Below are 23349 nucleotides of genomic sequence, written 5' to 3'. Positions count from 1 at the left end.
GCATAAAATGACCTCTACATCCATCTAATGTAACTCCATAATAGAGAAACAATAATTCGAATATAAGTGTACCTGGAAATTGGAGAAAATTTGTTTTCATGATCCTCTCCCTCTTTCTGGGAGAACCTTCTAGTATCAAATATCACATTGTAGTTGTCTATGTTGCCATTTGTTTTACATTAGATCTTGTAGATCAATTTGGAAGTCACCACTAGCTTTGCTTCAGCACAATTAAGGAATAATTCAAACTTGTTGATCTGATTGCTCCCTCTCAGGTTGTATCTCATCTAGTACAATATTATCAACACAAATTATCTATTTTGGGAGAGTCCTCTTGTCACATGATTTTCTTCATTCTTACACTACTTCCAACTACTGCCAGGGCCTTGGTATCCTTCACTATGTACCTGGAATCCTCACTAAGTGGTCATGGAAGAATAGATATAAATAAGAAAATGATAAAAAGAGAAGAGGCTAACTAATAGTAAAACAATAACAATAATAACTAAGACATATAAGTTACCTATATTTTGATAATTATATGGAAATGTCAACTCCCTCTTGATCTTAGCCATCTTGCATAAATCACCCATTTGAAAAACTATCCATCCTTATTTTCATCATCAGTAACTTTCCTTCCTTCCTTACATGAGCTATGGTTTCTTCTTTTAATTGAAACATTGGTATAGATTCAACTCTGAGGTTTTACTCAAAAACCCTAGGGAAATCACATCCAAGAATTAAATTTTTTTGTAAAAAAAGATTGGTCACATAGAAATTTTCTTTCCATGCCAAAAATTGTAGAATGGTTATGCCTCTGCATTTTTGATGAAATCCATCATGCCATTAATTAATCTAGGATGTTCCATCAGTTGAATAAAGTATATCAAGATTAATGATAGCCTTTGTAGGTTTTGTGCTTTCCCTATAGTACTATAAGCCAAATCTCATTTACATATCTTCAACGTCCATCATCTTCAAAGTGAGATGTTTTCATCATAAAATATAATAGACCTTCCACATATTGAGTTACTACTTCTTATAGCAATGAATTATGAAATTCTTCAGAACCTCATGACTTTAGATATTTCCCAATTTACTTTGTAAGCATAGTATTGTAAATATGCATTCTCAACTGAATATTGTTTCATTCCAAACCAAGGAAAACTTTAGTTCTTCAAAGGAGGACTTCAGTTTCAAAAACTTGATGAGGAATGCAACCTACTTTTCATTGTAAACTTATGAATTCCCTTTGTCATATGAAATAAAGATGTCTTCATGGAATACAAATTCCTTCTTAGCTTCCTTTGATTAACCTTTTTAGATGCCTATCAAGATCTAGAGTCAATCAATGGTACCCTAGTACCAGCATCATATCTAATGCAAGCACATCATACTTATGAAAAATCCTTATTCGATCATACTATTAGAGGCTTTGATCCTTGCAACTTATAATTCTTCTTTTGAATACATATATTTGTATTATAATGTGGTATCTCAAAGGAATTTTCCCTAAGAGTTCTCTAGTAAAATTAGGAAGCTTCTAAATATTCTTCAGTTTGTGAACATTTTTCTTTAAACTGTGAATTTGAAATGAGGTTTCTTCTTGGTTCTAGCTTCCTTGAATCAACTAATTTTCCACCTTATTCAACTATGAACAATGGCATCTTATCATAGAAAACTCAAATGTTTAGAACAAGTAGACACTTAGTTCTATTTTTATTAAACCTTGTCAATGCATGGTACTTTTTAGGGGTGTTCTTGGGTCTATTCTTAATGCAAATTTAGGCATTTGTATTTCATGGATTGTTCTCCACTATAACCTTTAAATTTTTCTTGCAACAACATTAAGTGTATTACTCTATTTTGTAAAACAATATGCTAACTCTCTCATCCAAGGGTACAAATAATCTTCAATCTCCATTTCAGCACCTTCTAGAGATGTGAATAACCTCTCTAACCTGAGTAGTTGCAATGGAATTCGATGATATTGCATAAATTATTAGCAAAGGAAATCTAGTACATCTCTAACAATAATATAAAATCATGTATCACCAAGAGAGAATGATATAAGCTCAGCCACTTCATCCTTAAAGATGAATTAATTTAATAGATTAGATTGGATCCAAAGACCATAGGAATTTGGCCTCCAATGTGATAACCAGATCTGGAAAGAAAATGATCTTCATTCCTCGATCTCCAAAGTGACACCGACGTATCTTCTCAAGAATTTAATGAACTTGGCCTCTTAAGATATAATAATTTCAATTCTTGAAATGAATCAACCTTTCAAGACCTTGATTTCTTTAACATAAATTTCTTCTTCCTCAAAATTCTCACACAGAGATTTCATTTAGGTATGATTCAAATAATTTGAAACAAAGGTGATCCTTTTCTTCAATTGTATGAACTTATGGACATTCGCATTTGAGGCTTCTTGGTCTCTGTGGATGTTATAATAAGGCCTTTACACCCTTTTGAGTGAGTCCTGAGGCCTTCTTGGCCTTCATGAGATTAGCCCTAAGGACTTGATACCCTTTGAAAGAATACTACTTGAGGTAATACTGAGGGAATTTGGTGCCTTGCCACAAGCTCCAACTTTTCAGCAAAATTTATACTTTTTATTTTATATTTGATCATAGAGGTATTCTTTCCTAGCATTATTATAGGGCACATACAAAGAGACATGTCTTATATACTTATTTATTTAAAAAAAAACCTAGGATTTCTAGGGATATAACAAACCTATTGATGGTGCTAGAAATATGTCACCCAAGGGGGTCTCCCCAATGTGAAGTCCCGATTTGACCTCACTCTGTATGCAGTAGGACCCCCATCTAGATTATTGGCTTGGCGACCATAACTCTAAGGTTTTCCTTGGCTGAAATGAATAACATAAGAGACTATAACACATATTTCATTAAATTAGGATGTATTCAGTGGATCTAGAATATATAACTTTAACTAGATTAAGTTTTTTCAAAATGGGCAATTAGAAATTCACTTAGTTTGCTAATTTTAATGTAGATATTCATCATTTTTTGTGAAAAAAATATCATGATAAACTTTATTAAACAAATTCATATAAACTTGAGAAAGCAAATCTTTCACGTCTTAATCTTAGTTTCCTTACATTATCTATTATAATATTTTTATGGTTTGTATTAAAAGATAAGTTTGCTAAGGCTATTTTATGAAAATAATGATATGTATTTTACTATTATTAACCCATTTAATTATAATCCGATATAGTAAATATCATGTATGTGTTAAGTTACAATTATTACTAAGACAATGTTGGCACAATTTAAAAGTCCATCACCTTTGCAACACTCATAATATCGTTTAAGATTTTCAAAAATCTCATAGATCATTGAGTTTATACTCATATTGGATTTAAATTTCAAAATATTTGTGACGCTGCAAACCTTCATGATATTTTAACTAAACAAAATTATGATGAGCTTGAAACACTTCTTTTAATGCTTTTTGAGCACAACAATAATATTCAAAATAATTTTGGGTAATATATTTTTGCCTTCTTATATACCATATTTGGTCTTAGTGGATGATAATCATCATTATCACCATCATCATTTCATACTATTGTAGGAAATTTGCACCATTTTAGAGTTGAGGAGAAAATATTTTTTTAGGATCGAATTAAATGTTGAATGTGAGTAGTAGCATAATTTATTTTTATTTATTATTTTGTACTTTTGTGTTAAAAACTAAGTTGATTGAGGCTTACTTAATGAATAATAGATTAATATGCAGGATACATATTAAGTATAAAATTATTTAATGACAAATGGTCATACTAATGTGTCCAATATATACCAACATAGATCCATCTTAAGTACGAATTTAGGGATCAAATTTCTTCATGTGAAAACATTTTTAGAGTACAAAATACAATGTGTTATTTTTCATTGTTGAAACTATATTGTTGAATGCTAAATAGAGTATACATAAGACCAATAAAAATTTTAACCATAAAACTTATTTTATATATATATATATATATATATATATATATATATATATATATATATATATATATATATATAGGAAGTTGATATTGACATAAATTAGTTAACATAGATCTTCAAATAGTTTCTTTGAATCTCTAGCTGAAATATTTTTGAAAAGTATAACATTTAAACATCTAATTCACACATTTTTCTTTTCTCCTAATTACTTTACAACATATTCATTTTTTTATTTTTCTATTTGGAACATAATTTTTATTTGAAAGGGGCACAAATGGATAGACAAGCTAACACATCTCCTCATACTGGGTTGTAAGATGAGCCTCTCGACTCAATTACTAATCATTTTAATGACTAAAATCAATCATGAATTAGAATAGTAACAAGGTAGTACAATTTGATTAGTTTCAAACACAAGAGGAAAGAGAGAAAATTGACTAAGCTATTTATTACAAATGTTTAGTTTCTATTCATGTAGTGTTTAAGGATATTGTATTGAAAAGAACATATTAACATTCATCTAGAACTTAGATTCCTTACATTATTTTTATTATCATTAATATTTATATTTATGTATTAAATTTGACTCATGACTAATAGATTTTGTAAAAAAATTCTTACCTATAATTTTTTTTAACAATATATTAATATTGTTTTTCTTACTGTTATTGACCATTTTAAATTGACACTAACTACTTTTCCTAAGTTGAGTACAAATTTATTATAATAGTACAATGTTGGCACCACTTGAAAATCTATAAGAGGAAATATTTTATAAGTCTAGTTGTGTTGTTCAATGGTCAAAATATTTTTTTTTTTATAAATTAGAGTGCAAAAAAATAGAAAATTTGATTTATATCAATTATAATAAGGAATATTAAGGAAAACTCACTTCAAACATTATTACAAGTGTCTAGCATCTATTCATTAAGTGTTTAAGGATCTATATTAAATAGAATACAAATTAGGTACCCCACTATTGTTTTAATAGACCAAGTTTAGAAGATGTTTTTAAGTGTATTATTGAATTTGATTATGCATATTTGATATGGTGCGAAGTCATGTTGGTCAAATAAATCTTTGAAAACTTAAATATTTTATGGAAACTTAAATATTTTATGGCAATGTCCTGTAATTTGTATCAACACATGATTAAATTGAAATACTAAATAATATAAAACTCTAAAAATAATATGCAGATAATATTTTATATAAAACAAATATTGAAAAGTGTGCCTGAATGTATATTAATAGATCCATAAAAAAAAATTACATTCATGAATCAAGATATTTGTTCTTGCAATGTTCTTTCTTTGACATCCATGCCCACACTATGGTATTAATTAGAATAGAACCAAGTTTTGTGTCATCAAGATTTGGTACACAATATTTCTCTAAACAGTTTCCATTTTATTTCCCTGACTTAGGCTTCTACTAGTCAAACTTTACATGAAGATTCTCAATTTCATTATCCCTAAAGATATCTGATATGGATTTTGCCATCCAAATCATCTCCCCTGCATCCTCATTTCCTGATCTAACTAGCAACATCCTTCCTTTCTCAACATCAATCATTGGATTGAATATTGGCTTTGGCTTGTTTCATTTGGATCCAACATATATTGGTTCCTCTATCGCATTATCAAAATCTCCATCCATAATACTTGAGATTACATGGAGTGCATTATAATCAACATCAATGCTTTACCTTCTCTTGGGCCAGAAATCCTCAGAATATGAATCACTTCCATCTATTATTCTATGATCATTGTAGATTCCATCTAATGTATCAAGAACTCTCTCCCAATACACTACTTTATTTTTCCATTCCTCTGTAACAGTTGGTGAATTCTCATTCCCGATAATGTCTTTCCACATTTCTATGTATGATGTTATCCCTTCGTTTAGTTCGTTTAAATAGACATCATTCTATTTGGAAGCTCAGAAAGATGTCTTCCCTATGGGAATTATAGGTCGACCTTCATCATCTCCATAACTCAACTTGTTTTGACGACTTAGTATCTCTAATTGATTCTTTGTACGTTAGTATTGAAACATCATTGAGTACAAGAAATTAGAAGTATTGGAAATTAAGATGTCCAACTAGTGCATTTTTTCCCTCATTGGTGTATCCATTAAGGAAACTTTTCAAGTCATAGACCATGTCAATGAGTATAGGTGGAAACACTCGATTTTCTTCAATTATGCGATATGTATCCATCATTTCAAGTTAAGAATATATATCCTTAATTGTTAGGTTGTAAGACATTCTTCTATAGGTTCCATCTCTATATTCATGGGTGTGCCCCATAGGCAAGAACCCGACCTCAACAGTGATGAAGACACCAAGTGCAGTTAAAATTGATAGAAACATGAAAAGATAGTTATTCTTTTTATCACTTGCTGCATTGTCTAACTGTAACAACAAGTGTCAAGGAAGAGGTGTAAAATCAACATTTTGGCTTTCTGATCTTCCATGAGATATAAAATCATCCTTGTATACTTAACATTTTGAGTAAATAGAGGTGTCAAGTAATGCATTTGTAAGTGGGTTTCTTGAACTTCCACTTTCATAAAGTAGATCACCATACATATCCATTTGTGGGTCTTCAAGGTCCCTTAAGCACTTTGCAAGGGATGTAATAGTAAATTGTGATCCCATATGTACCAATGGTAAAGAGAAATGACCAAAACCTCTTGTCTTATGCCCATGTGTAAGCATACCTTTCAATGACAAACCTAAATTTGTTCCTATAATAGATTTTGATTTGACACGTAGCCTTGGGATTAAAGTCTTTGTTTTGTCCATTTTATCATGGATAATGCCCAAATACTCCTTTGGAAATCGCTCTAACATAATTTTGTGGGCATAGTAGCATTATATTCCACACATAACAATTTTTTTTATGTTTGTTCAAACTACCTCATGCCTTTTCTTCCAACTCTTTTGTAGTTTCTAACTTCATTTGTGTTTTCAACACAATACATTCACTGCATTTACTGAAGTTGGTGTTCTTTGAAAATGCCACATCTCGAAACTTAGTATTCCAGATCTTGCTCATTATTGACTGTGATATTGATGGGTAATTTAGCTTTTGTAGAGCCTCATTGATCTCTTTTAACAAAGAATTTTGTGTGTAAGTTGAAGGAAGCAATCTTAAAGGAGAATATGTTCCATCTTCTTCAACTTGACATGTTTGGTTTGGTGAAATTATGAATTATCCATTACAATTTTGTGCAATATTTCTATGGCTGCCTTTGTGTGAGCTCGTTCTTTGCATGTGTTGGTGCTACCATGAATAGCTTTGATATATCCATGTTGGAAATAATGTTTGTATTTATAGAATATGCTTTGAGGAATCTTATGTATCTTATACCAGGATTTCTTACAAATAATATTCCCATTAAATCTCATGTCCTTTACATTTCTAGCAATAGGTGGTAGGCCATGGCCATGGCTCTTTCACATGACTGTGTTTGACATGAGTGAATTCAAGACAAATTCCCTAATACCATTTTTATTTATTTGTGTCATACCCCTCCTAGCACCTGCAATGGCCTTCTTATCCAAATTTTCAAGACAATCATTTCTACAACATACACCTGCAGCAAAAAGTTGAATTGATTTCACTTCATCTATTTTTTTTGACATTTTGCAATTTTTTTTTGTAGCCATAACTCGTTTAATCCTTTTATATGGCCTTGGTACATGCATATCAATTGATTTTCTATATTTTCATTACAAAGATATCCCTCCCATTTGTTTAAGGGATTGGTGTCCTCTATAACATCCCATATTGCCATTTCCTTGGGTGTCTCCTTGAACTTTTCCTTGACCCTTAATATCATACCTTTGTTGTCCACCAACTTATTTATTAGCCATCTAACCAGACAATTTATAGACTTATCCCCAATTCATTATATCTCACAATTTCCATCTATCTCTTCCAAAAGAACACCAAATTCCATTTCACCTAGTGTTTCACCCTCAACAATGTGCTCCTCGCAGACATTAACTATGATTCCTTTGGCAATGCACATGATGGTTCCCATGCATTCATGTGTAAGAGAAAGCTTTGTACATATGAAGCTAACCCTATATTAAGGAATATTTATGGAATGATCATGATAGTGAGGCTCCAAATCCAATTCTAGCCAAATCTCATAAGATTCTAATGCACCCCCTAACATATGCTCAAATCCTGTTGGATGTGGTAGATGAGCATCTTGTTTTAACACCTTCTCAATTTTAACCATTATGAATCCTTTATTTACCATATTTATATGAACTTTATGCCCAAGATGTATTGAATATGGAGCCCTCACCCAACTTCAATCCATGTTGCAGAAGATCTACCTTGTCTCCAATAGAAAATGTAGAAGACACATTTTCACCTATAAACAAATATAAATAAGGTTAGTATTTACTCAATAAAACATTTACTATACTATCAATAATATTTAACACATGCCTCAATATTTTGATTTACCTATGTTGTGTCTCAAATCTATGATCTTCCATAGATGTATGTCCCCTTCATTAACATCCTCATCAATCAAATGTGGTTGAGTGATACCAATTATCAAAGTTGTAACATAACCTGCATCAACTCTTTCTCTGACATAATAAGTTTTAAACTGTACAAATTTGACCCTTCCTAGCTCAATGATATGATCATTAATAAGGAGATCAACATAGTCCCTTTTTGCCAAAATTATATTTTCCATTGTAGCTTGTATCAATTCTCTAACAAAAATTAAATCGTAACATGTAATTAAAAGGTTGAACCATGTAAAGTGTGACTTTATATTTTCGAAAAAACACAATTTACAAAAAAGTAATATAGATGCAATAATTTAAATAGTATGGTAGTCATATTGTATGTAATGAAACATTGTTTCCCACCATCTAGTGCCTACTACCAAAAATTACTTTACATACAAATTGCACAATATATATATATATAGATATAGATATAGATATATGAAGATCGGGCAATTAGAGATGTAGATAGTATCATAGAATGAAAAATATAACCTCATATCAAACCACCAAGTTCCTATATAACTTTAGAAATGACACTTGTAGTCTTGATGCATGTGTATGAATAATGGTCATAAGAAATTTGTAGAAGTTGAAGAACCAAAACATGGTCCTTTAGAAAATATAAGAAATTCCAAGATCAATTCTACATAAGATGTCTAAAATCTGCATGAGAAGGAGAAATTATATTTATATTTCACTTAGTGAAGATTTTTTATGTTTGAACTTGATAATCGAAAGCCAAACTAGAGGTTTTCTTCCAAATAAAAGTTTTGGTACTGTAAATACTAGATAATTCTCATTTTTATTCTAAAAGCAAAGAAATTACATTGGATGAAAAATATAGTATACCTAAATAAGACATTTATTCATAAACTTCATAATTATACAAATCTCACATTATTCTCCATGGATCAAATAATTATGATTGGATTATTGTGTTTGTGCCAAAAGGAAAGTGATACCGTTATCTTTCCTTCCAACTCAAGCACAAATGTAGTGCCAACAATAACATATATTTATATAAGATTATTTTGCACGATCATTGATCTTCATAAATTGTTCCAAATTCAATAAATATGCACATCAAAATCTATAACTCTAACCATTGTGTTTACTTAAACAATGTCACTCCTAGAGAATTAGTTGCATAAGTGTAATGGTGTCTAGAAGAAAGTTAGTAATCACTAGGTATCCTTCTTGCATAATCACAAATGCACTGCCAAGAAAAATATCAGAGCACTAACCTTGGTGAGGGTGAAATATTGATAGTTTTCCTTTTGCCACAAGAACAAAGATCTAGTGCATTCTAAAATTCATTCTAACACAAATAAAAGCACATTTCCAACAATAATTTTGCATTGCGAAAACAATTAACGTATGCAAGATTTATTTCTATCACAAACACAAACACATTTTCAACTACAAGATGAAGGAAATTTAACACATTCTAACCTTCCTTCTAGCATAATGACAAACATATTTCTAATAACAACATTGCATTATGAAGGAAATATAATGTGCTAGCTTTCCTTCTATCACAAGTAGAAGCCCATTTCGAACAACAACATTGCACCTCAAATGAAAGCTAAAAATAAATATCATTCCTTCTACTACAAACAAAAGCATATTTCTAGAAGCAACATTACATGGTCAAATAAATCTAGCACATGCTAGATTTCCTTCTAGCACAAACACAACCACATTGCCAATAACAATATTATAAGGTGAACGAAATCCACCACATGCTAAATTTCCTTATAACATAAATAGAAGCATATTACTCACAAAAACATTGTAAAGTAAAAGAAATATTACACATTCTAGAGTTTCTTCTAGCACAAGCACAATCACATTGTCAAAAACAACATTGCAAGGTGGAAGATATCTAGCATACACTTGATTTACTTCTAGCATAAAAACAAGCACATTGCCAATAATAACATTGTAGCACAAATGAAATCCAATGCATGATAGAATTCCTTCTAGCACAAATGAAATCCAATGCATGATAGAATTCCTTCTAGCACAAACACAAGTGCATTTCCAACAATATTGCATTGGAAAAGAAATCCAATGCAAGTTATATTTCATTCTAGCACAAATACAAGCACGTTTCCAACAACAATATTGCGTTGCGAAAGAAATCTATTGCATACTAGATTTTGTTCTAATGCAAACACAAGCACGTTTCTATCACAAATAGTGCATTGTAAAATAAATTTAGTGCATGTTAGAATTCCCTCCAACATACACAAACATATTGACAAAATCAATATTGTAGGGTAAAAGAAATTTATCTCATGCTATATTTTCTTCTATCACAAACATAAGCATTTTTCAAATAACAATATAGCAAGGTGAATTAGATCTAACATGCTATTTGTACTTATATATCAAGCAAAAACATGTCACCAATAACAACATTGCAAGGTGAATGAAATCTAGCACATGTTATATTTCCTTCTCTTGCAAACACAAGCACATAACAATACTGTAGGGTGAAAGAAACATACTGCATATTAGATTTACTTCTAGCTCAAACAATCATATTGCCAAAAACACCATTGCAAAACAAAAGAAATTTGGTGTGTGATAGATTTCCTTCAAGAACAAAGACAAACACATAACATTGTAGGGCTAAATAATCTAGCACATGCTAGATTTTGTTATAGCAAGAACACAAACATATTACCAATAGCATTATAGGGCAAAAGAAATCTAGCACATACTAGAGTTCATTTTAGCACAATCACAAGCACATTGCCAATAACATCATTGTAAGGTGAGGGAAATGTGACACATACTAGATTTCCTTCTAGGACAAACAATTGAATTGCAAACAACAACATTGCAATGCGAAAGAAATCTAGTGCACACTAGATTTCCTCCTAATGCATATACAACCACATTGTCAATAAACTCATAGAAGGGTGAAAGGAATCTAATGTATGCTAGATTTCATTCTATCACAGACACAAACACATTATAACATTTTTAGCTAAAATAAATCTAGCATATGCTAATGTTTACTTCTAGCACAAACAAAAGCATATTTCCAACAACCACATTCTAGTGAAAAAAAATCTAGTGCATGCTAGATTTCTTCGAGCCAAAATAGAAGCATTTTGCCAATAACAACATTGCAAGGTGAAGAAAATCTAACACGTGTTAGATCTACGGATAGCACAAACACAAGAAAACAACAACATTTTTTCCAAACAAGTAGCTCAACAAGATGTGAGTAAAAAGGCCTTATAACTCCCTTTATCAGACATTGCCACTCAACATCAAGAATTTTTGAAGTACTCATAAAACCTTAAATCGATGGAAGTTTATTAGGAGATAGTCTTTTAGGCTTCTCGTGGCCAAAATGAATAAACTTTATCAGTAGAGATCTGAAAGATCCCACTCACAACTTGAGCAACAGATAAGTCCACATGTGAAGTTAAAGGATCCTTTCGAAGTCTTTGAAATTACACCATTAATTCCACATAGGAATCATCAAGAAAAGCCATCAATTCCTTATTCCAAGAGGCAATAAGTTGATTGTGTGTGTCATGTTTATTTCCTAAAGTAGTTATGAAGGATTTATTTTCAAATAGATATTGCCCCACATTGTGGCATATAAGAAAACATAGAATTATCATCACTAGCTTACTGACTGAGAAATTCAATGGAAGCGGGGATAAGATGCAATTATCTAAACAAACCCTTGTAGTTTTTCCATTTTCGGACACATTTGTAGCAACACTAGCAATTTTAGCCAAGTTGTAAGATATATACCTCCTATCCAATGCCACACTTGTCTGTCTAGAGCCAAGGGTAATGGCAACAAGCCATTTGTCAGTAATTCTGCTCCCATATTCAACTATGCATACATGTATAGTATGCAATTTTGTCGCAACACTTGAGCTACTAAATAAATTTGATATTTGAAATTTTATCCACCATTTTTTCTACGAAATAAACTCCTTAGAATGGAAAATGTGGGACACATAGAGACAACATAATTCTGGCATGGAAATGATAATCTTGTTTCCTGAGTTGACAAAACACCTGTTCAACTGACATAAAAACCAACAATACAACAAAACCATGATCTTTAAATTTGTTAAATAATCATTTGATTCTCTGATCACCACTTTCAATAGCGTCTTTTGTATAGTTAGACTTCGAAGGCATACAAATAAATGTAGAATCAGATGAACCCTAAGAAAGAGTTTTTCTAACAGAAAGTGGAAGAAATTGATCTTGGAACCTCCCAGGGGAATTTTTACCTCATAAATAATACATTTTTGCACTTGGTGATCTTGAAGGTATAAAATGACTAGGGTTCAAGGACATATTAAGGACCAAACCCAAAGGATGAAATAAATAAAGAAATCCATCAGAAACTATTAATCAAAGGTCACATAGCAGGTAACAACTCAGTAAGCCTGAGCCATAGATAAGGGTTTGACCTCAAAGTTTCCATGGAGGATTAAGATGGAGAATGCATATTTCCTCCATACTTAGCACAGTCTGTTCAAAAGTAATTATGAGAGTAGGCCCCTCGAATTCACCTAGATTAGGTTGAAGTAAAGATTGTCATGGGTGATCCCACTTATCATTTATAATGTGTAGTTTCTTTCCTTGGGATTCATCTGTTATCTCTGACAGGTCAAACAATATAAGGTCATCATTCCCATATTTCTGAAACAATTCAGTTATTCTAGTATGATCCATACAAGGAAAATCTTTTTCCAATTCTTGATCTATAAATGACATATATCATAATGACTTTTCACCAAGTCACTCAGCCAAATCATTGCTTATAAATCAACAAAGTGTAATAGTGATTCTCTATTGTGAAGGCCCATATGAAAAGTGGTGTAATGATGATAAGACCAATGAAACTACTACTAGGATACCCACTCACCTTTCCCTTTATCCTACAAAACACTCCCAAGTTTGAAATCCTTTTTTGCCAAGTGTTTGCTTGTAAAAGGGGAAAGTAATGAATAATTTAAACAGGCAGAATAACTTTCTTTGGGGAAAATAGGATGGAAAACATGAAGCCTCATCTCCTTACCAATAAAGTAAGGCTAACTAGGCTTGATTGATATCCATGACCGAGGAACTATATTAGTGGTAAAATTTGTTGTTTTCACTATGATTGGTGATGAACCTTGAAAGACACATGTGCTATCATCTTCAGAATGTTAACAGTTGAAGAATAATCACAAAGTGCTAACAACAGTTACACATCCATGCAATCTCTAGTTCTTCCAACTTCTATGGCATAATCAGTGTAGTTGAAGCCTTGGAGATTTCTGGATCCAGTGTTCTTAGAAGAATGTGCCAAGGTTAGAAGTTGGTGTCCAAGTAGTTACTCACCTTTATAACAAGTTGAACAACTGGTTTTCCTATTCTATATTACTCTCAAGATCTACTTACATGCCACAACCAAAAGAAGGTATTGTAAAAAGAATCTCTCTCTGCTTCTAAAGGAAAGCAATCTCTGTTAAATGACCAAGGATATTTTTTTGTTATTTTTGTAACAATTGCCTCAAGAACATTGTCGGAGAACTCATAATCCATTACAGCATTTGAAAATGACACAAGGCACTGATTCTCAAGAATTTCTTGTTTGTTAGAATGAACTAGGTCCTATAAAAGGTAAGTCTGTCAACCCAAAATTTCTTTGTATAATTGAAGGGTTAATCTAGCTAGACTCCATCATCTTGGTTTGTTAAAATTGGAAAATAGGGCCAAATTCAACTTTGGGAAGCTCCTATGGGAAAGATTATTGCAACATTAAATTTGTTATAGATTTGATATGAAAATATAAGACAATGCAAATAAACCCAAGAAATAACAAGATTTGAATATAGATAGAAATGATTCACTTTATTGATCAAACCCTTAAGGTAGGGCAACACCATATATTCACTCCTTAAGGAAGGAGAACATTCCACAAGCCATATGCCTGTTCATACAATAAATCTTCACATCCCTCATTGTGGAGTCTCTAACCTCTTTATAGGCCTCATATATACAATACCATGGGTCATTACCATGGTTCCCTCAATACCATCTATCTAATACCATAGGCCCATTACATTATTACTAACTACTTGTGGTCCCTTACATGATATGGGTTAACCACATTATTTATTACTATGGCCCATCCCATTATTACATTATTCCCTTGGGTACCTCCCTTTGTACCCCATGTTATGCCCCCTAGGTATATAACATTCCACCCCCCTTAACATGTTTTGTCCCTGAAACATGAGAAGAACACAAATAATAAGATCTACTCAAAAGAGTAGTCCACTAGTACCATGCACGTGCATCTAGCCATCCAAGAGAAAGGTGAACCCTCGATCTCGCTGGTGCCTCTCTCGCTTGAGATGGAAGTTGACCATGGTAGCTCTTTTGTGTTGATGTGTAGTAGGTGGATCTTCGCTTCTCCCTATCTGTCATGCGGGGGTTGTTGTCCTTGTGGCTAATTGGTTGCCATTTTGTTGGTTGCTTTCTTGTGGGGTGATGTGGGTGATGATATGTTGAAGTTTTAACCCACGGTGTCTTTTTATTTAATTCACCCTGCTGTGGTGCCTGCTGTGGTGTCTTATCTTCCAATATTACTTCAACCATTGAGTCCTCATCTGATGTATCAGCACCTGTATCCTTTTCTACTTCAGCCTCTGTTTGTGTTTGATTGTCGATCATCAATGGCTCATCATCTGATATGTCAGTCCCTGGAACATCTTCTGCGTCAACCTTCATTGACTCTACTTGTTTATTGATGGAAATATCCTGTAATGTAATTTTCTTCTTTTTATACAAGAGCTTTAGGAATTTCTTCTGCACATTAATATTGATAGTACCCACGGATTCCATCTAAGGATATCCTAAAACAACATCCATGTTATCCATCTCTGAAGTATAAAATTCACCATGCAACACACAATTATCCATAGAAATCTTCTAATCCTTATACACTTGAACATCCTCATCATCCACTTGTGTGTTTTCAATGTGTTTTGCTGGAACTTGCAATTTTTTTACCAAATTAACATTCATAAAATTGTGCTTGCAACTAGGATTTATAGATACAACGATTTTCTCCTTCTGAATCAATCCATGAACCTGCAATAAGGAGACACCCGTAGAAAATAACCCTTTATGTGTCTCATTCTCCTTTTTTCTAGTCTGATACCATTTGTTTAAAAGGACTCTTTCAAATTCTGCATCTGAAAGTTTGGACAACTGCTTGTCGTCAAGTGAGAAATACCATTTGTAAGCCTCATCTTTGAAATTAAGCCACACTGAATCCTTCCAATTTTTTGCCCATACTGACTTAGTTTGCTTTATGTATTCTTCAATAGTAGGGCTATCATCTTTTCCAGTAAAATTTTCCATGAAGAGGGTTTGAGAAAAATTCACTTACTTGGCGAAAATTTGAAATGGCCACAATTTCGTCAATATTGCTCAGAATCTCTATTACGGCCTATTTTTGGAAATGGAACAACCATTCTGCATCTACCTATGTGATAGAAATCCTGATCCAGACACTGGAATTTCAGATCTGCACTACAACTTTCCCGTCGTCACCAAAATTTCTGCAAAAAAGAGCTGATTTTAAATCAGCGATATCTCCCTCATCCGGACTCTGATTCGACTGATTTTTTTTTTGAAATTGGATAATTTTTCCCAAAAAATTCAGATATACAATTAGATTTTGTAGATCTTGCACCAGGACATCCATATCTATGCCACAAACTCACTGCCCCGAAAAATTGTTTGCAACCCCACTAATTTTTAGATCAGCGATATCTCCTTCATCCGGACTCCAATTCGACCAATTTTTTTTTTTTTAAATCAGGTAATTTTTCAAAAAGATTTTAGATCTGCAATTAGATTTTGTAGATCTTGCACTAGGATGTCCAAATATGTTCCGCAAACTCGTTGCCCTGAAAAATTGTCTACAACCCCACTGATTTTTAAATCAGCGATATCTCCTTCATCCGAACTCCGATTCGACCGATTTTTTTTTGAAATCGGGTATTTTTTCACATAGAATCTAGATCTGAAATTATATTTTGTAGATCTTGCACCAAAATATACAGATCTAATCTGCAAACTCGCCGCCCTAAAAATTTCCTGCAAAACATAAGAAAAATTCTCCACTTTTTTGCCCAAGAAAGTGCTCTGATACCACTTGTTATAGATCTGATATGAAAATATAAGACAATGCAAATAAACCCAAGAAATAACAAGATCTGAATATAGATAGAAATGATTCACTTTATTGATCAAACCCTTAAGGTAGGGCAACACCATATATTCACTCCTTAAGGAAGGAGAACACTCCACAAGCCATATGCCTGTTCATACAATAAATCTTCACATCCCTCAATGTGGAGTCTCTAGCCTCTTTATAGGCCTCATACATACAATACCATGGGTCATTACCATGGTTCCCTCAATACCATCTATCTAATACCATAGGCCCATTACATTATTACTAACTACTTGTGGTCCCTTACATGATATGGGTTAACCACATTATTTATTACTATGGCCCATCCCATTATTACATTATTCCCTTGGGTACCTCCCTTTGTACCCCATGTTATCCCCCCTAGGTATATAACAAAATCCCTCTCTTCGATAAGACCAAAATTTATCTAAAGATCACCAAATTTGGATAAGAAAAATGGGTTTTTGAATTTATGTTCTCTCAAGTAAATTTATAAGGTCGACCTCATCCTTATGTCAACTCATCAAGCCTAATGGTCACGTCCCATGAGCGACCATCGAATTGTATATATAGAGGTGTCCTCTCACCATATTTTGACACATCCAAGTGCACCATCCATGCCTCTGAAAAAGGTGGACATCTAAGGCAAGGACGTAGGTGTCAAGAGTCAAGTTTATGAAGATGTTTATCTTTATTTAGGGTGCATTTTCCTTGTGAGAGATTCGTAGGTCTAACGCACCATGGTTGGAGGCTAGAGGATTGTTTGGGAAGTTTAACTCTTTATTCTGACAGTGAGTTTCTTGTTGGATAGGGTCGCATTCAGAGGTATGCTCATTGGGTATTTTTCTGTGCCATTTGGTGTGTTGCATCTCTATTACAAGCCACGGAAAGAGGGCTGCTACAACAACATATTGGTAAGCAGTTTGGAGGGTGTAAAATCCCTCTCTCTAGGCCACATATGCCCAGACTAGAGCATAGCTAGGTCAAGCACTCTTGCATGTGTTTGGGACTACTTTGTAATCTCTCATATGTCCAAACTATAGCAATGAGGAAGATGCATCCAAAAGGGAGTTATGAATGATGTTTGCACTTGTCACATTGGGATTTTTCTATCCAACAATAGGCCACAGCCCTATCTGTGTGTTACAAGTAGGCTTCATGCCTTGACAACATTGGACAGGAGGCTAAAATGTTGGAAGGAGGTCGTAAGGCTTGGATCTCTTGGATGGGAGACTGTGACTCTTCCCTTTCGTTTGAATAATAGTCCAAACCATCAGCAAATTGGAATGAAGGTGTTTGGAGGAAGGTCGTAGTAAGGTAGGGGTCTAGGAGAAAAGAAAGAAGGTTATAACATTTTTCCATAAAACCCTCTCAATAATTGGCATTATCTCGGTTCATCATTACAGAGGTGTTTTAGCCCTTTAAGATCCTCGACATGCATTGTTTCTATGAATCACATTTTATGATTTTCATTCTATAAACTTTGGCCCACCTGGTGTTCATAGGAATCACTACAGATCTCTCCAGTCAAATGAAAATGACTCATTATGTCTACACAATACCTTGATATGTAAAATAGTCTGTTGAAACTCCATATTGGCCATGATACGATGGATAAGATATGACACATGGAAATTGATACTCTACAAATCCCATGATAGTGACCACAAGTCGCATCTATAACATATATGTACTGTTGTAACCTTGTACTATAACATAATTCATATTTCATTAACTTCGCACTAATCAAGCTTGCACCTATGATTATTATTTGAAGTAGTCTGAACTCTAACCTAGCCAGAGCTAGCTTTCTCCTGTAATACGACCTTATCTCAGTTCCCTAAAATTAATATCTATGATATATCTGCATAGATCTGGGTTATAAATTGACAAGAACCTTGCATAGAAGTAACATTGACAAGGTTAAGTCTTTAGCACAGTAAACCCTGTAGCTACTCGTATATGATATAAATATAAATGGCACAGTACTGAGGATGAAGATAAATGACAGAAGCATTATATGGGGTTCAAGTTGATCACACTCTTGTATCGTGTCAATCTTTGCAGATCTAATTTTAATAGTTGAAATAGCTCTGTGGCTCAAATCTAAAGAATATAATTTGAGGTAGTATGTCCTAAGCTTTTCATCTTGTGAAGATCACCCTTGGAACACTATGATTATTACCTTGTTCACTTGATCATTCATAATTGATTGGTGGCTTACTACTATTGAATATTTCTATATCCCTTCTGGAGATTGAAATATCAAGTCATTGTCTCTAAAGCAATAGCTTGAAAGGTCACTTCAATTGCTTCTCCAGATATTCTATTGAGAATACTTTCAGATAGTTACATTTGTTGAGAGTAGGTGTTGTATGCATTTTGCAAAGGCTGAGAATTGTGAAAGTCTTGATAATGAAATCACTATACACGAGTTACTACTACTGCATACACAATTTTGAAATAATGATTGCATGGTAATACAATGCACATCAATATTGAGAGTCGATGTTCTTGGTGGTGCCTAGGGTTTGTCTTTGAGTGAGATTTGTCAAAATTTTGTATATCTGATTTACATTATTGATAACTCATATGACAAGATGCATGTGGAACAAGATGAAAGATGGAAGACTTTCCGATCATAAGTTCGAAGGCTTACTTAATAGCTTAAGCAAAGTTACCAAGGTTTTCAAAGTATTTGCCATATGTCTACAATTGTATAGAATATTAAAGCAGTTTCTTTGGTATCCTGGGAAGTCAAAATATGTTACTATTAGTATCATTATGTATTATAGTTAGGGCACATCTTGATGATGTATGGGCTTCAGTTTTCTAGAAGTACAATACCTTCATCTGGCATATTCAACCTTGAATTAAATCTATTATTGATATTCATAATCTGTTGGGTATTCAATATATCTTGGGGTCTATATTTTATGACAGGTGTATTTAGATCTTTATAGTGATTAGGGATTCCTACAGAGTTAGTTTCAATAGGTTCCCAGAAACTGTTATTTTTTATAATTTGCTTTTTCATAGAAATAAGAGTTCCAGGGCTCACATGACAGAGATGCTTAAGTAGATTGCTCCTCAAAGTGATTTGGTTTTGATAGGACCAAAAATGTCACAATGATTTAAATCATGATTTTTGTTGCTCTCAATTTAGATATTTCAAAGCTATCCATCTTCTGCTTCCCAAAAACACATGCTTCAGCTCTGACGCCAGGTCAAAATTGAAGCAAATTAGCATCATGTTATCACTGGAACTAGATCACATAGATCATTCCATAAGACAAAAATACTATGAAATGAGACACTGACAATTTTATTACAAAGACAGAGCAAAATAAAATGGATTTGGAAGCACATGAACACATAATGGAGCTTTTAACACTAGACATCCAATTCCTATGACTCTTTTTTTTTCTAATAACCTTTCACTTCCTATAATCTATCTCTCACCAAATATGTAGCCAAGTTTGTCCTTTTATTGACTTGCCATTTTACAGACCCTCAAATTACACCACATGCAATTGTTTCATGTACACTAATTTCAAAATTTGACCATTACATTAATGACCTAACATTTTAACAACATAACCAAGGCAAGCCTTTTAGGAGCTTTCCTATAATAGCTCACATCAAATCACAAGATCCCAAAATGGATTTTCTTGGTTGCAGTCAACCTCTGACAGATATGTTACCTATACTAAAGTGACACAATAAACAGGATTGTCATAATGTATGACACAAATTCACGTCATTAAAGATGTTGTGGCCCACCATAAGCCTTATGCATTAGATAGGCAACTGTTTACCGGGGAAAATAAAGTGGAAATATGAATAAGCTGTAGGATGATTTTGGTGAGATCTAACCAATTTTGTGAATGAAAGGGTAATCACAACAAATATGCACAACTGTGGTATCATTAAAATAACCTATTTAATCATTAATTTTTATGCAGAAAACTATCAATGAAACAATAATCCTCATTAATCCTTAGTGACAAACAAAGAGCATCAAGACAAAGTGTCCTAAAATAGTCTGTAGTTTTAGCTAATACATGTAAAAATTACCTTAATGGCTTTCTTGGAAGTTGTCTAAATCAAATCCTGTTGGAACTATCCTGCTACAAGAATACAAATGCACATAAGAACCATTAGAGTATATTTTCAAAAGGTTGTTGACCAAAACCCTAGCTGGTTATTACAGCATGATAAAATTTATTTCCTATCATATCTTCACTTTTATATATAAACTCTTGTGTATGCAAGTTCAGCCTTTTAGGATCTCAATCACCCATGAAAGTGCCTCTGCATATCATTTATCACATAAAATATTTTGAAAATAGTTGAATAAATACATGAATACACATTGAGAAACAAAATCTGCATGGCATGTTGGCAAAATATCGAATATAACAACAATTGTTATGCATAACATCAATAACTTAAATTATTGGGACAAGAGACAATTATCCTTTTATATCATAATCCTTTCTAATTCCTTCAAATCCACTCCAAGGTGCACCAAAGACATCATTTCAACTGGATTGCCTTCTTGCAAAAAATTACAGTGGTCATCAAATACATTAAAGGTACACATAACCACAATTCTACAGATGTTCTAGGAATAACAAAGCCACTCAATTCCCTCCATCTATATTAAAGGTTCCTGAATCTATGAAAAGTTGAAACCCATCCCCTCGTCAAAATTGGCAAAAAAGAGCAACCAAGGGCACCCACAATAAAGAAAAACATGCATAGAAGCCAAAACTTAGCACAGATCTGAAATAATGTTGCTAAGGTCTTGGGCTTATAAATCCATTTACTAAAATTATTTTCCCACATTTGGATAAGAATATCCCATTTTTCTAATGTGTTTCTTGAAAAGAAAATGAATTCCTAGGAATTTAAAAATATGGCTTGACTTGACCCAAACCCACCCTTGTGTTTTAAGTAAATATGGCATCTTCTATGAGCTCTACCTTTAAGTCAAATGAGTATGTTTTGTGAGCTCTACCTGTAGCAATAGGCTTTCACTCATTGAACGTTTAGATCTAAGGGCCTTGTAGAAAATGCCTAAGTAATCTATAACACATTATCAATTGACTCCAATCTAGAACGATGAGTTTTAGCCCATTCAAAAGATTATTTGGATACGGTTTGTGTAGATGAATCCAATTTAATGACACCTTGCTTGACCCTATGAGATATCAGACATACACTAACCTTTATTTGGCAACTTGATCGAAAAAGGATTAACTCTGGTTTACACTCTTTAAGAGAGAGGCAAGGTTAGGTCTTGGTGAATAATATCGTAAAATCCTTTAGAGAAATTGGCTCAAATGCAAGAGGTAGAATAAAGGGATACCACGCTATCGCATAAGTTTTTTCAAAGATGGTTTTGATGACAAGGATTTTATGGCCATAATGATTGGGCCATTCCATGCCTTCACAAACGGCACTAATATTGGCGGTGATGAATCACCATTTGATGAAACAAGTCTGCCCAATTTTGATAAGAATCATGAGAATATGCTTGATTATGAGCATTGAGCTTTGGTAAGACTATTAAATGTGACATTCAATAGAGTGATAGGCTTCCAGCTCATAGTCACTTTGGAATCATTGGACTTGGGTATAAACTTGATAATACCTTTGTTTAAGTTGGTTCTGAATGATTGCTCTTGTGATGTATTCTTTGTAAACATATACAAAATGTTTGGATTGACAAAGTACTAGGTGGCATTATAAAATTCACATTGGAATCTATCTAATCCCAAGACATACAATCATCATTGATCATGTTTGAGAGGGTAGCAACTAGCTTACCCATGGTCAAAGACTAGTCACACAATATTCTTTGTGCTTAGTCTTTACAATTGAAAATTCTTCTGTAGGGAGAATTAAGAAGTAAAATGCTTTTCAATTTCATATTTTAAGCCTACCCTTGGTTGATTTGATAGTGGTTATGTTATGAAACCAGCTCACAAAAAGATAGAAAAGAGAGATCCACGCCTTAGAATTCAGCCTCTTCGAGGGGGCAACCTCCTTTACATTACATAAATGAACAATTCTTGGATGATACAAATGACAAAACCTCCTTTCTATATATAGGAGTCTAAGGAGTCACAATATAATCCAGCCGACCTAACAATAATAATATAAAGCCACAAAAATAACAATAGAGGGATTCTATGGGGCACAGAAATAACAATATGGGGGTAATAGGGGCACAACAATATAAATAAGGGGTATAACTACAATAGTAATGGGGTAATCACTAGTATTATAGGGACCCAACATGCCCCTCTCCTTCAAAAAAGTGTTGTCCTCAATGCTTGAGCAGTTCTGGATACTTCTGCATAAAATTCTCATCCTCCCATGTGGAATCTTCAGCGGATAAGTTCTTCCACTTGATAAGATACTCTGAAATTGATCGATTTCGTAGCTGTCGAGTTCTTGTTTCTGTGACTGCTTCCGGTTCCAATATAATTTTTCCTTCCTCGTCAAGTTCTGGCAATATTGTTTGAACTGGAGCTTGTCGCCTATAACCTTCT

The sequence above is a fragment of the Pinus tabuliformis genome, chromosome 5_1 (assembly GCF_031772625.1).
Source record: "Pinus tabuliformis cultivar Carrire ecotype Pingquan chromosome 5_1, CPIR1, whole genome shotgun sequence".
NCBI lineage: Eukaryota > Viridiplantae > Streptophyta > Pinopsida > Pinales > Pinaceae > Pinus > Pinus tabuliformis.
The sequence above is the reverse complement of the archived record's forward strand: the minus strand, read 5'-3'. Positions refer to the sequence as shown.